Raw genomic sequence first — 11,859 nt, 5'->3', positions numbered from 1 at the left:
CCTCCTGGGTACGCTCGAGCTTCTCACACCGTGCAGGTACCTCCCACCTCCTGGGTACGCTCGAGCTTCTCACACCGTGCAGGTACCTCCCACCTCCTGGGTACGCTCGAGCTTCTCACACCGTGCAGGTACCTCCCACCTCCTGGGTACGCTCGAGCTTCTCACACCGTGCAGGTGTCTCCCACCTCCTGGGTACGCTCGAGCTTCTCACACCGTGCAGGTACCTCCCACCTCCTGGGTACGCTCGAGCTTCTCACACCGTGCAGGTACCTCCCACCTCCTGGGTACGCTCGAGCTTCTCACACCGTGCAGGTACCTCCCACCTCCTGGGTACGCTCGAGCTTCTCACACCGTGCAGGTACCTCCCACCTCCTGGGTACGCTCGAGCTTCTCACACCGTGCAGGTACCTCCCACCTCCTGGGTACGCTCGAGCTTCTCACACCGTGCAGGTATCTCCCACCTCCTGGGTACGCTCGAGCTTCTCACACCGTGCAGGTACCTCCCACCTCCTGGGTACGCTCGAGCTTCTCACACCGTGCAGGTACCTCCCACCTCCTGGGTATGCTCGAGCTTCTCACACCGTGCAGGCGTCTCCCACCTCCTGGGTACGCTCGAGCTTCTCACACCGTGCAGGTACCTCCCACCTCCTGGGTACGCTCGAGCTTCTCACACCGTGCAGGTACCTCCCACCTCCTGGGTACGCTCGAGCTTCTCACACCGTGCAGGTACCTCCCACCTCCTGGGTACGCTCGAGCTTCTCACACCGTGCAGGTACCTCCCACCTCCTGGGTACGCTCGAGCTTCTCACACCGTGCAGGTACCTCCCACCTCCTGGGTACGCTCGAGCTTCTCACACCGTGCAGGTACCTCCCACCTCCTGGGTACGCTCGAGCTTCTCACACCGTGCAGGTACCTCCCACCTCCTGGGTACGCTCGAGCTTCTCACACCGTGCAGGTGTCTCCCACCTCCTGGGTACGCTCGAGCTTCTCACACCGTGCAGGTACCTCCCACCTCCTGGGTACGCTCGAGCTTCTCACACCGTGCAGGTACCTCCCACCTCCTGGGTACGCTCGAGCTTCTCACACCGTGCAGGTACCTCCCACCTCCTGGGTACGCTCAGTGGTACTAATCGCCTCCAGCCTAGTTAAGAAATTTATGTTTCAATGTTGTGTTCTATGTGTGACACGCCCACAGTGCTGGGCCAGGGACCAGAAACTATCCAGGCGTGGGTTGCTTATCCTAATTTGAGAATCAGACAGGAGTCTGCTCCTGCCCTCCCTCCATCACAGTTTTCACACAGGCTAGCCAATTAACTGGAGGCCTGTGTGGAATGTTTCAGTTCTGAAGGAGTGGGGGTGGGGGGAGCTGAGGCAAATTAGTGTGGGTAGGTGGTTTAAAACAAGCTCCATGAAGCTGCAACTTCATGTGGATCTGCATCAGGGAGCTGCAGTTTTCTCCAAACTATGTTTGCAACACAAAAATTCCACAAGCTACTGACGTCAATACTCCTACCTCCTTGACCTTCCAACATCTGCTGGGCATTTCTCCTTCCTGCATCGAGAATGATGCAAAAATGTGAAGGCTGCCTGGCTGATTGGCCTGGGTGCCAAATGTTAAGGCCAGTAAAAATCCCAGTCTTCTGGAGCTTGCATTGTCAGCAGGCGAAGTTCTGACTCCTGCTGATAGAGTTATGACGTGATACCACAATGTGGCCGGGATGCCTGCCATCTGTTTTCTTGCACAATTTTGCACTTGAGTAACTGTGTGGAGTTTGACGTTCTCACTATGTCCGTACGGGTTTCCTCCCAGTATCCAAAGATCTGCAGATTTGGTGGATTGGCCATGCTAAATTGCCTCTTAGTGTCCCAAGTTGTTTGGGAGGAATAGCGGGGTAAGTAGTTGGAGTTATGAGAATAGGGCAGCAGGTTGGGCATGTAAGATGCTCATTGGAGAGTCAGTGCAAACGCGAGGGGCTGAATGGCCTCCTTCTGCACTGTAGGGATTCTATGATTCTAGTATGGGTTGGCCACACACACAATCACCACAGCCAAAATTCTGGCCTATGTTTCTCCTCACCCACTCCCTACCTCCTCTGAAGGAGTTGCCTCCCCAGATTTTGAATTCGGTATAGTATGAGTGAGTCAGCTGGCAACAATTTCACCTCCAAATCCAGAAGTTGTGGCTTCAAGCCCCTTTTCAGAGACTTCAGTTTAAAATCTAACCTGACCCCCCAGTGAACAAGTGAATAAGTGCTGTACTGTCATATGAGATGTTAAAACAAAAGGTCCCATTTGAAGAAGTGCAGGGGGGCTTTCCCCAATCTTTTTGGCCAATATTTATACCCCCAATCAACATCACAAAAACAGGTTACTGGATCTGACCATTATCACTTATACAGTGCAGAAAGAGGCCATTCAGCCCATCAAGTCTATCCAACCACAATCCCACCCAGGTCCTATTCCCATAACCCCACATATTTACCCTGTCAAGCCCCCTAACACTAGAGGCAATTATTTAGTGTGGCCAATAAACTTATCCTGCACATCTTTGGACTGTGGGAGGAAACCAGAGCACCTGGAGGAAACACAAGCAGACACAGGGAGAATGTGCAAACTCCACACAGATAGTTACCCAAACCGGGAATCAAAACTGTGTCCCTGATGCTGTGAGGCAGCAGTGCTAACCACTGTGCCACTGTGTCGCCCTGCAGTCTTCACCCTCTCCTTGATCCCATCATCCTAGTACAATACCATCCCATCTCTAACTTATCTTTCTTCTCCAAAGTCCTTGAAAGTGTTGTCGTCTCCCAAATCTGTTCCCATCTCTACTGGAAATCCATGTTTGTATCCTTCCACTCAGGTTTCTGTCCCTGTCACAACACTAAAACAGCTCCGGTCAAGGTCCAAAATGGCATCCTGTGTGACTCTGACAACAGTAAACCTTTCCTCCTTGTCCTTCTCAACCTGACTGCAGCATTTGATAGGACTGAAAGCACTATTCTTCCACTGTTACCCAGCTGGGTGGAACTACTGTCACTTGCTTCAATTCTTAACTAAATAAAGCCAGAGAATGTCTTCCAATGTTTTATCTTCCTGCTCCTGCATCCTTACCTGTGGTGCTCTTCAGGGATCTACCTATGACCTCCCGCTATTTCGTATCAATATGCTGCCCCTGTGGATATCATTCTATATCACAGCATGTATTTTTACGTATACTCTGATGACACTCAGTACTATCTCACCACCACCTCTCTTGATGCCTTCACCGTTGCTACATTATCAGGCTGCTCATCTAATATCCAGTAATGGATGAGCAGAAATTTCCTCCAGTTAAAGATTGGGAAAATTGAAGCCACTGGGGGCGATTCTCCCAGCAGGCCGGGAGACAGAAGCAGAAAGTTTCCCACTGGGCATCGGATTTCTGGCGTTTTCAGATCCACAACAGAAATCATTGAGGAGTTGCTTTGAATATTTAAATTCTAATTTTAATGTCATTAGTGGGCCGGGGACTGAAGTCTCCGGGCCCACTCGCGTCTATCCCCTGCCCCCAGCCAGGAGTGGTTCACTCCAGCGGGGTTTACAACAACTCCCCACTAGCTTGGAGGTAGCGGCCTGACCCCGCTGGTGTGAAGGGAGGTCATGGAGGCCCCACAGGAGGTCGGGAGTAAGGCGGGGGTGCCCCCTGAGCATTATCGGCTTGGCAGTGGCAGCCTGGCCTCCTGGCACTGCCAAAGTGGCAAAGTACTAATGCCCAGGGGTACCTTGGCACTTCTCACCAAGCCCCAAGGTGTCAGGGCCTAATGGGGCGATAACTGGGAGTGGGGGAGTTCCACAAAGAGGTGGGGTGGGGGTTGCTGTGGGTCGGGTCTGGCCCAGACACGTCCGATAGGCCAGTGATGCAGGAGTCTCTCAGCTGGCCAGCAATCGGGAGGCCGGCAGTGCGAGGTTACTGCGTATGCGCTGATCTCAGCACTGATAGATCAGCGCATGTGCAGTGGCCCGCTCAATATTTATCAATATTCACGCTAGGGCTGTCTGTGATGCACAGAGTGTGGAAGATACATTTTGAAAATCCCACTAGGATTTACTCCAGTTTTTACATGAATTTAGCATTGAGAATTATTTGGGGAGAATCCTGGCCACTGTTTGTGGCCCCAGCTCCAATCTCCATTCCTTAGCTACCAACTCCATCCCACTCCCTTGGAACAGTCTGAGAGTAAGGCAGTTTGTTCACAAACTTAGCATCACATTTGATCCAGAGACGAACGTCTGGTCTCATATTTGTGCTATCGCTAAGACCATCTATTTCCACTTCCATAACATTGCTTGACTATGCCCTGTCTCAATTCATCAGCTGCTGAAACCCTCACCCATGCCTTTGTTACATTAGACTGGGCTATTCCAACACACTCCTGGCTGGATTTCCACATTCTACCAAACCTGAGATCATCCAAACCTCTTCATTCTCAGAAAGTCCAATTCCCCTATCACCCCAGTGTTCCCTGACCTACATTGGCTTCCAGTCAAGCAACAACTTGATTTTAAAGTTCTCATCCCTGCTTTCAATCTCTCCATGGCTTTTCCCCTCCGTGTCGCTGTAATGTCCTCTAGCCCTACAACCTTCCAAGATCTCTGCACCCCTCTAATTTTCACCTTTAATGTATTCCCACTTTTAATTGCAGCACCGTTGGTGAGCATGCCTTTAATTTCCTCAGTCTAAAGCTTTGGAGTACCCTCCCTATACTGCATCTCTTTGATTTGCCTGTACACCCTAACTATGACTGATGGCTGCAACACCACATTCTGCACTCTCGTTTCCTTCTCTATGAACGGTATGCTGTGTCAGTATAACACCCAAGAAACAATACTTTTCACTGCATACTAATACATGCGACAATGATAAATCAAATCAAAATGTTTTCCTCATTTAAGACACTGCTTAAAACCTACTTCTTTTGCCAAGCTTTTGTTCATGTAACCTGTGTGGCGTGGTGCCATACTTTGTTTTATAATACCCTCGTGAAGTGGCTTGGGACATTTTGTTACGTTGGAGGCACTATGTAAATATAGGTTGTTGTTGTTGCTCTTTGTTCGAGTTTTGCTGTGATCAAATCAGATACAATGTTCTATGCTTTATAGCAGTGATTATATTTCAAAAGAACTCCATTGGCTGCACAGCAATTTGGATTAAGAAAGATGCTAAAACAAAACCAGACTTCCATTTATTAAATTCAATACTTTATTGATGCAACCAGCTTGTGGAACACTAACACAGAAATACTAGCGCCACAAAAAAGACGTCATCATATGCCCTTTCTCCTAAAGTTATTTCATACATATTTATCAAATACTGGTATAAAATGGAAGAAGAAAGGGGATAATTCATAGAACAGAAAAGAGGCCATTCTGCTCACTGAGTCTGCACTAACTCTCTGAAAGAGCAACCAACCCAGGCTCTCTCCTCCGCTCTAAACCCATAACCCTGTGCATTCACCATGACTAATCCACTTACCCTACACATCCTTGGACACTAAGGGACAATATAGCATGGACAACCCACCTAACCTGCACTCCTTTGCACTGTTGGAGGAAACTGGAGCGTCCAGAGGAAACCCACTCTAACACTGAGAGAACGTGCAAACTCCACACCGACCAAAGTTGGATGTGAACTTGGGTCCCTTGCATTGTGAGGCAGCACTGCTAATCACTGTGCCATTGTGCTGCCAATGGTCAGATTTTGTTTGAATTCAAAGGAGTGACAGGAGGTTTTGGGATACACTTTGTAAATGTCATTGATTAATAAAAGATGAACCAACTATGTTATTTTTCTCATCCTTGAATATGAATCAGTGATGTAGGAGGAGGCTAACTTAATAAAACACCGGATGAGTCTATTCTAGTACAATTTTATAACAGCTATTGTTTGTGATTATATTTGACATACATTGCCTTAAACTTAATTAGTACACTGCCGACTTTGCTATTAGAAAACATGTTACCATATTAGCAGGAGGAAGACATGTAAATGCACAGCAAATATAGTAACTACTCCAAACCAGACAGCATCAGTTGTGAATATGAAGTCTAAATGGCCCAAATTAAAATGAGCAGTGTGTGTTACAGCTCCCAGCAGTTTTAAGTATGTAATTCCATTCTTTTTTAAATTGCATATTGCTTTTGAAAGAATGCTTTAGCAATTTGATAAGTACGTCCATTTTACAATACTGCTTCACAATGCCCTCTTCACTAACTCCTTTAACACCCATTTCAGGAAGTAAAATTATTTACAATCATTGATGTCACCATAGAGATTGAGTGAATTCGCTTGAAATGGGCTTTGGGAGTGAAACGTAAAAAGGTTTCGGAGACATACAAATGACAGAAATCAATCAATTTGTCAATATGCTAACAGTTACATCTTCTTGTACAAGAACAAATATTGATCTCAAGCACCAAAGCGCAAAAACTTGGCTAGAAATGAGAGCACAGAGACGATATAATATCAATAGATAATTTACATCCGTGTCCTTTCAATTTCATGTCATATAAGTTGCAGAGCAAACTATGTATATGAAAAGCATTAGTGATCATCACAAAGTTAATCATATGCAAAGGGTAAATACCTCGGGACATCTGTCTTATTACCGGAGCTGTGAAGGAATTATTGGTAATGTTGTGCAATTGCCAAAACATTTATTATGTGAGGCACTATCTTCACTAATATCCCTTCGGTTAGCAGGAATAACAATACAGAGAGATCTAACATGATTACACTCAACAAACCTTTAAATTTGTGCGATTTCTGTTGTGGGAAAGTGGATTCACCCCATTTTTTGGATAGTGGGTCTAGCTGGTGCAAGTAATGGGGAATGGGTGGGGTGTGATTTCCCCAGTCCTCCCATCCATTTTTATTGAATCGTTCTCTCTCGTTGAGACTTACATTAGAAAATAAATAAATAAATCTGAATAGGAAATTCGGTCTGCTGAGACAGCATTTACTGCAAGAGAGGACTTGCAGGCTCTCATCCTTAGGCTGGTTTGTTTACTTGTGGGAGGCTTTTTGATTTGTAATAATATTGAAATGGCTGGAATCTTACCACCATTCATGCCAGTGAGAATTTCCTATCCCACCGCAATGAATGGAGTCTGGCTGCCAAACTCTTCAACTTTGCTGCAACAGGAGTGTGGCTTGAACAGCCAGTAAGATCGCATCCAAATGTAATTATTGCCATTTTGAAAATACAAAAATCATCTACATTGTGCAGCAGGTAGCTGATACATGTAATTGATGTGTATATAATTTTATATTTACATGTACTTTCTAGTGATTTATAGATGTCTGATAATTTAACAGAAAGCAGAATTTTAAGCTTGATGGATTGAAGTACAAAGACATGATTCTCCTCAATATTTTAGTGCAGAGCTTGAACTCTTCACGCCTTTAATATGCTAAAATACATGTTGTAACTAGTTCATGATGGGCTGGTTAGTTTAGATGGTTAGTGTGTAGTTTAGAACAATGCTAACAGCATGGGTTCAACTCCCACTCTAACCGAGGTTAACTTGGGACCTGCCTGCTTGCCCTACCCTGGGCAGAAGGCAATAGCAAACCACCACTGACGGAAATGCCAAAAGAACAGCTCAGGATGAAGCATCAACAGACAATGAGTCTGCCTTTGGGCAGAGCATGTGTGAGATCCTGGGAATGAGTTGCTACTGGCAACATTTCACTATGTTTATCTCGAACTCTGTTCCTGATTAATTGATCAATCAGAAAGCTACTTATTGGCGATGTAGAGGACCAAAACCAAAACATTGAGTGGCATGGTGACGCAGCAGTTAGCAGGAGCCCAGAATCAATTCCCAGCTTGAGTCACTGTCTGTGTGGGTTTTCTCCAGGTGCTCCGGTTTCCTCCCACAGTCCGAAAGACTGGTTAGGTACATTGGCCATGCTAAACTCTCCCTCAGTGTATCCGAACAGGTGCTGGAGTGTGGCAACTAGGGGATTTTCACAGTAACTCCATTGCGGCGTTAATGTAAGCCGAGTGGTGACACGAATACATAAACTTTTAAACATTAACATTCTGACTTTATAAAAACACATGATAAAAACAATGCTTTGAATATATCATTAAAGAAGCTTTGGTTGTGTATAGGTCTGACTGGAAACAAAAACTGTGATATAAGGTGCTGGCTGATAAATGGAAGTGAAATCACTGAATTAATTTCTGGCCAAATAGATTGTAAAATGTTGAAAATACATTTTTTTGAAGACTCCTGATTTGAACAATTTAATGAGGTAATCTTAACTCACCTAGAACCAGCTTATCAGCTATCCTGAAATTCCTTTTGAATAGTTTATATAATACTGAACTAGAAGCAGTTTGAAATTAGTTTCCTGCTGTTCATTATTGTGAATTTGAGATATCAATCATTTCCTCTCAGCCAAAGCCTGCGTTACACACAGGACCCTGTTTTACCATTTTGATTCTAAGTTCTGGGTGGACTTGAAACAGGGAGTGTTTCAGATTCGACTTTTAGACCCATTCTCAGGCACCCCCATGCACACTCTGCCTGCAAAAATAGCAGCGATTCTGAATCACACTGCAGAAAACTGTGGGCAGGGCTTATCACTCCCGAAACACTGCAGCTCCGATTGGTGCCTCCAACTGCACATGCGCCGAAAAAAAGATGCTCTCTGCACTCACATTGTCTCTACCTTTAAGACTTGATTACCTGTAAAGACATGCATTCAATTGTGATGTTGTAAATTGAGTTTGCGTCTTTATATGCCCTGTTTGTGAATAGAAAAGGCGTATAAACGGTTCAGAGAGCTTGGAGATGTTAAGGATCTAGAGGAGTATAAAGCTTGTAGAAAGGAGCTTAAAAAGGAAATTAGGAGAGCCAGAAGGGGACATGAGAAGGCCTTGGCAGGTAAAATTAAGGAGAATCCCAAGGCATTCTCCAAATATGTGAAAAGTAAAAGGATGAGAAGAGAAGGGATAGGACCTATAAAAGGTGAAGGGGGAAAAGTCTGTGTGAAACCGGAAGACATGGCAGAGGTGCTTAATGAGTACTCTGCCTCAGTATTCACGGTGGAAAGTGATCTGGGAGGTTGTACTACAGGTTTGTGGCAGACTGAAAAGATTGAGTATGTGGATATTAAGAGAGAGGATGTGTTGGAACTTTTAAATTCTATCAAGATAGATAAGTCACCGGGACCGGATGGGATGTACCCCAGGTTACTGTGGGAGGTGAGGGAAGTGATTGCAGAGCCCCTGGCAATGATCTTTGCATCATCAATGGAGACGGGAGAGGTTCCGGAGGATTGGAGGATTGCGGATGTGGTTCCTATTTTCAAGAAAGGGAACAGGGATAGCCTGGGAAATTACCGACCGGTGAGTCTGACCTTAGTGGCTGGTAAGTTGATGGAGAGGATTCTGAGGGACAAGATTTATGAGCATTTAGAGAAGTTTAGAATGATCAGGAATAGTCAGCACGGCTTTGTCAAGGGCAGGTCGTGCCTTACGAGCCTAGTTGAGTTCTTTGAAAATGTGACTGAACACATTGATGAAGGAAGAGCAGTGGATGTGGTTTACATGGACTTCAGCAAGGCGTTTGATAAGGTCCCCCATGCAAGACTTCTTGAGAAGGTGAGAGGGCATGGGATCCAGGGGGCTTTGGCCTTGTGGATCCAGAACTGGCTTGCCTGCGGAAGGCAGAGAGTGGTTGTGGATGGGTCTTTTTCTGCATGGAGGTCGGTCACCAGTGGAGTGCCCCAGGGATCTGTTCTAGGACCCTTGCTGTTTGTCATTTTCATAAATGACCTGGATGAGGAAGTGGAGGGATGGGTTAGTAAGTTCGCTGACGATACGAAGGTTGGTGGTGTTGTGGATAGTCTGGAGGGATGTCAGGAGTTGCAGCGTGACATAGATAGAATGCAAGACTGGGCGGAGAAGTGGCAGATGGACTTCAACGCGGATAAATGTGTAGTGGTCCATTTTGGCAGGACCAACGGGATGCAGGAGTACAATATCAAGGGTAGGAGTCTTAGCTGGGTTGAAGAGCAGAAGGATCTTGGGGTCTGGGTCCATAGGACTCTTAAATCAGCCTCGCAGGTGGAGGATGTGGTCAAGAGGCGTATGGTGTACTGGCCTTCATTAATCGAGGGATTGAGTTTAGGAGTCGGGAGGTAATGCTGCAACTTTATAGGACCCTTGTCAGACCCCACTTGGAGTACTGTGCGCAGTTCTGGTCATCTCACTGCAGGAAGGATGTGGAAGCTATTGAGAGGGTGCAGAGGAGATTTACAAGGATGTTGCCTGGATTGGGAGGCATGCCTTATGAAGATAGGTTGAGGGAGCTAGGTCTCTTCTCCCTGGAGAGACAGAGGTTGAGAGGCGACCTGATAGAGGTTTTATAAAATGTTGAGAGGAATAGATAGGGTGGATTCTCAGAGGCTATTTCCCCGGGCTGAAATGGTCGCTACGAGAGGACACAGGTTTATGGTGCTTGGGAGCAAGTACAGAGGAGATGTTAGGGGAAAGTTTTTCACTCAGAGTGTGGTGAGTGAGTGGAATCGGCTGCCATCAGTGGTGGTAGAGTCAAACTCACTGGGGTCTTTTAAAAGACTTCTGGATGAGTATATGGGGTCTAATGGCATTGGAAGTTACAGATAGTTCTATGGCTTGGTAGGTACAGATGTGATCGGCGCAACTTGTGGGCCGAAGGGCCTGTTGGTGCTGTAGTGTTCTATGTTCTATGTTCTAGAACTCCCACTCACCTGACGAAGAGGCAGTGCTCCGAAAGCTAGTGGCTTTTGCTACCAAATAAACCTATTGGACTTTAACCTGATGTTGTGAGAATTCTTACCCTATTTATGTAGCACTTCAGTATATGTTTAGGAAATCCTCAAGTGCTTTCCAATCAATTCATTTATTTTAAATATCATTGATAGAGGTGTAAACGTGTCAGCCAAGTAAGCACATGGTCCCATAATATGAAAATGATCTTTCTTTCCTGGTGGTGTCGGTTGAAAGATAAATACATGAACATTGCCATGTGATTTTTTTTAACTACAGATCAGACTTGCAAATGTCTCATCCAATAAAGGGCAGTTTGACAGCCAAGGTCATGTGCTCAGACCTTGAAGAGAGGCTTTGAACCCCTCGATCTTCTGGCAAAATCCAATCAACTGATCCACGTGCAGAAACACTCTGGGATTCTCTAAAACGTCAAAAGAATCAGATGGTTGTGCATAAAAACAGAAGTTTTGGCAGAGATGCTCACAAAAAGCAGAAAATAGCCCTATCACAAAAGGGCTGTATGAAAACAATAATTTCCAATAAAATATATGGTTACTTTTTGAATCCATTTGCCTCAGGTTGTGTATCTCTTAACATCGAAAAAATGTTACCATTTGCTGCTTGTCTGTTATGAAGAGGCTGGTGCCACTTACATTTAGCATAGGCCTTGCTGCTGGGTCTGGTGAATTTATTAGTGGGACTGTCTGGCCTCTCTTGGGAGATCATCAGGGAAGCGGGATGGGGGGTTTATTGTAGCAGCATGGTTGATGTCTATATGGTTACATTTTTAAATGTGGCACTAAGGATATGCAATTTGATGGGTTTTTGGTCTTTTAAACTGTAAAGGGAAATGTTGCTGCCCGTAAAACCCCTTTATGCCAGCACAAAAATCCATTGTGTTCCAGTAACAAAATATTGCAGAGGCTGGAAATGATGGAAACACCCAATAGGTCAGGCAGAATTATGAGAAATAGGGGATCTTTAGTATCCAGAGTTTCTGGAACTTTCCAAAACTACTTTGGTTTTGTTTGTAGTTGTGCCTGGCTTGATCCA

At 45.6% G+C, this 11,859-nt stretch overlaps 1 long non-coding RNA gene across 1 annotated transcript; it reads left to right on the top strand.

Annotated features, from left to right (window-relative positions):
* Positions 1-7,139: 7,139 nt before the first annotated feature.
* Positions 7,140-11,370, top strand: LOC145349700 (uncharacterized). The gene is made up of 2 exons (XR_013888136.1): positions 7,140-7,219; positions 11,083-11,370. It is a non-coding gene; the product is annotated as an uncharacterized LOC145349700 (long non-coding RNA).
* The last annotated feature ends 489 nt before the right edge of the window (positions 11,371-11,859 follow it).

Source organism: Carcharhinus amblyrhynchos, chromosome 11, assembly GCF_965287045.1.
Source record: "Carcharhinus amblyrhynchos chromosome 11, sCarAmb.v2.hapA, whole genome shotgun sequence".
NCBI classification, from domain to species: domain Eukaryota; kingdom Metazoa; phylum Chordata; class Chondrichthyes; order Carcharhiniformes; family Carcharhinidae; genus Carcharhinus; species Carcharhinus amblyrhynchos.
This window is presented reverse-complemented; position numbering and strand designations above follow the sequence as displayed.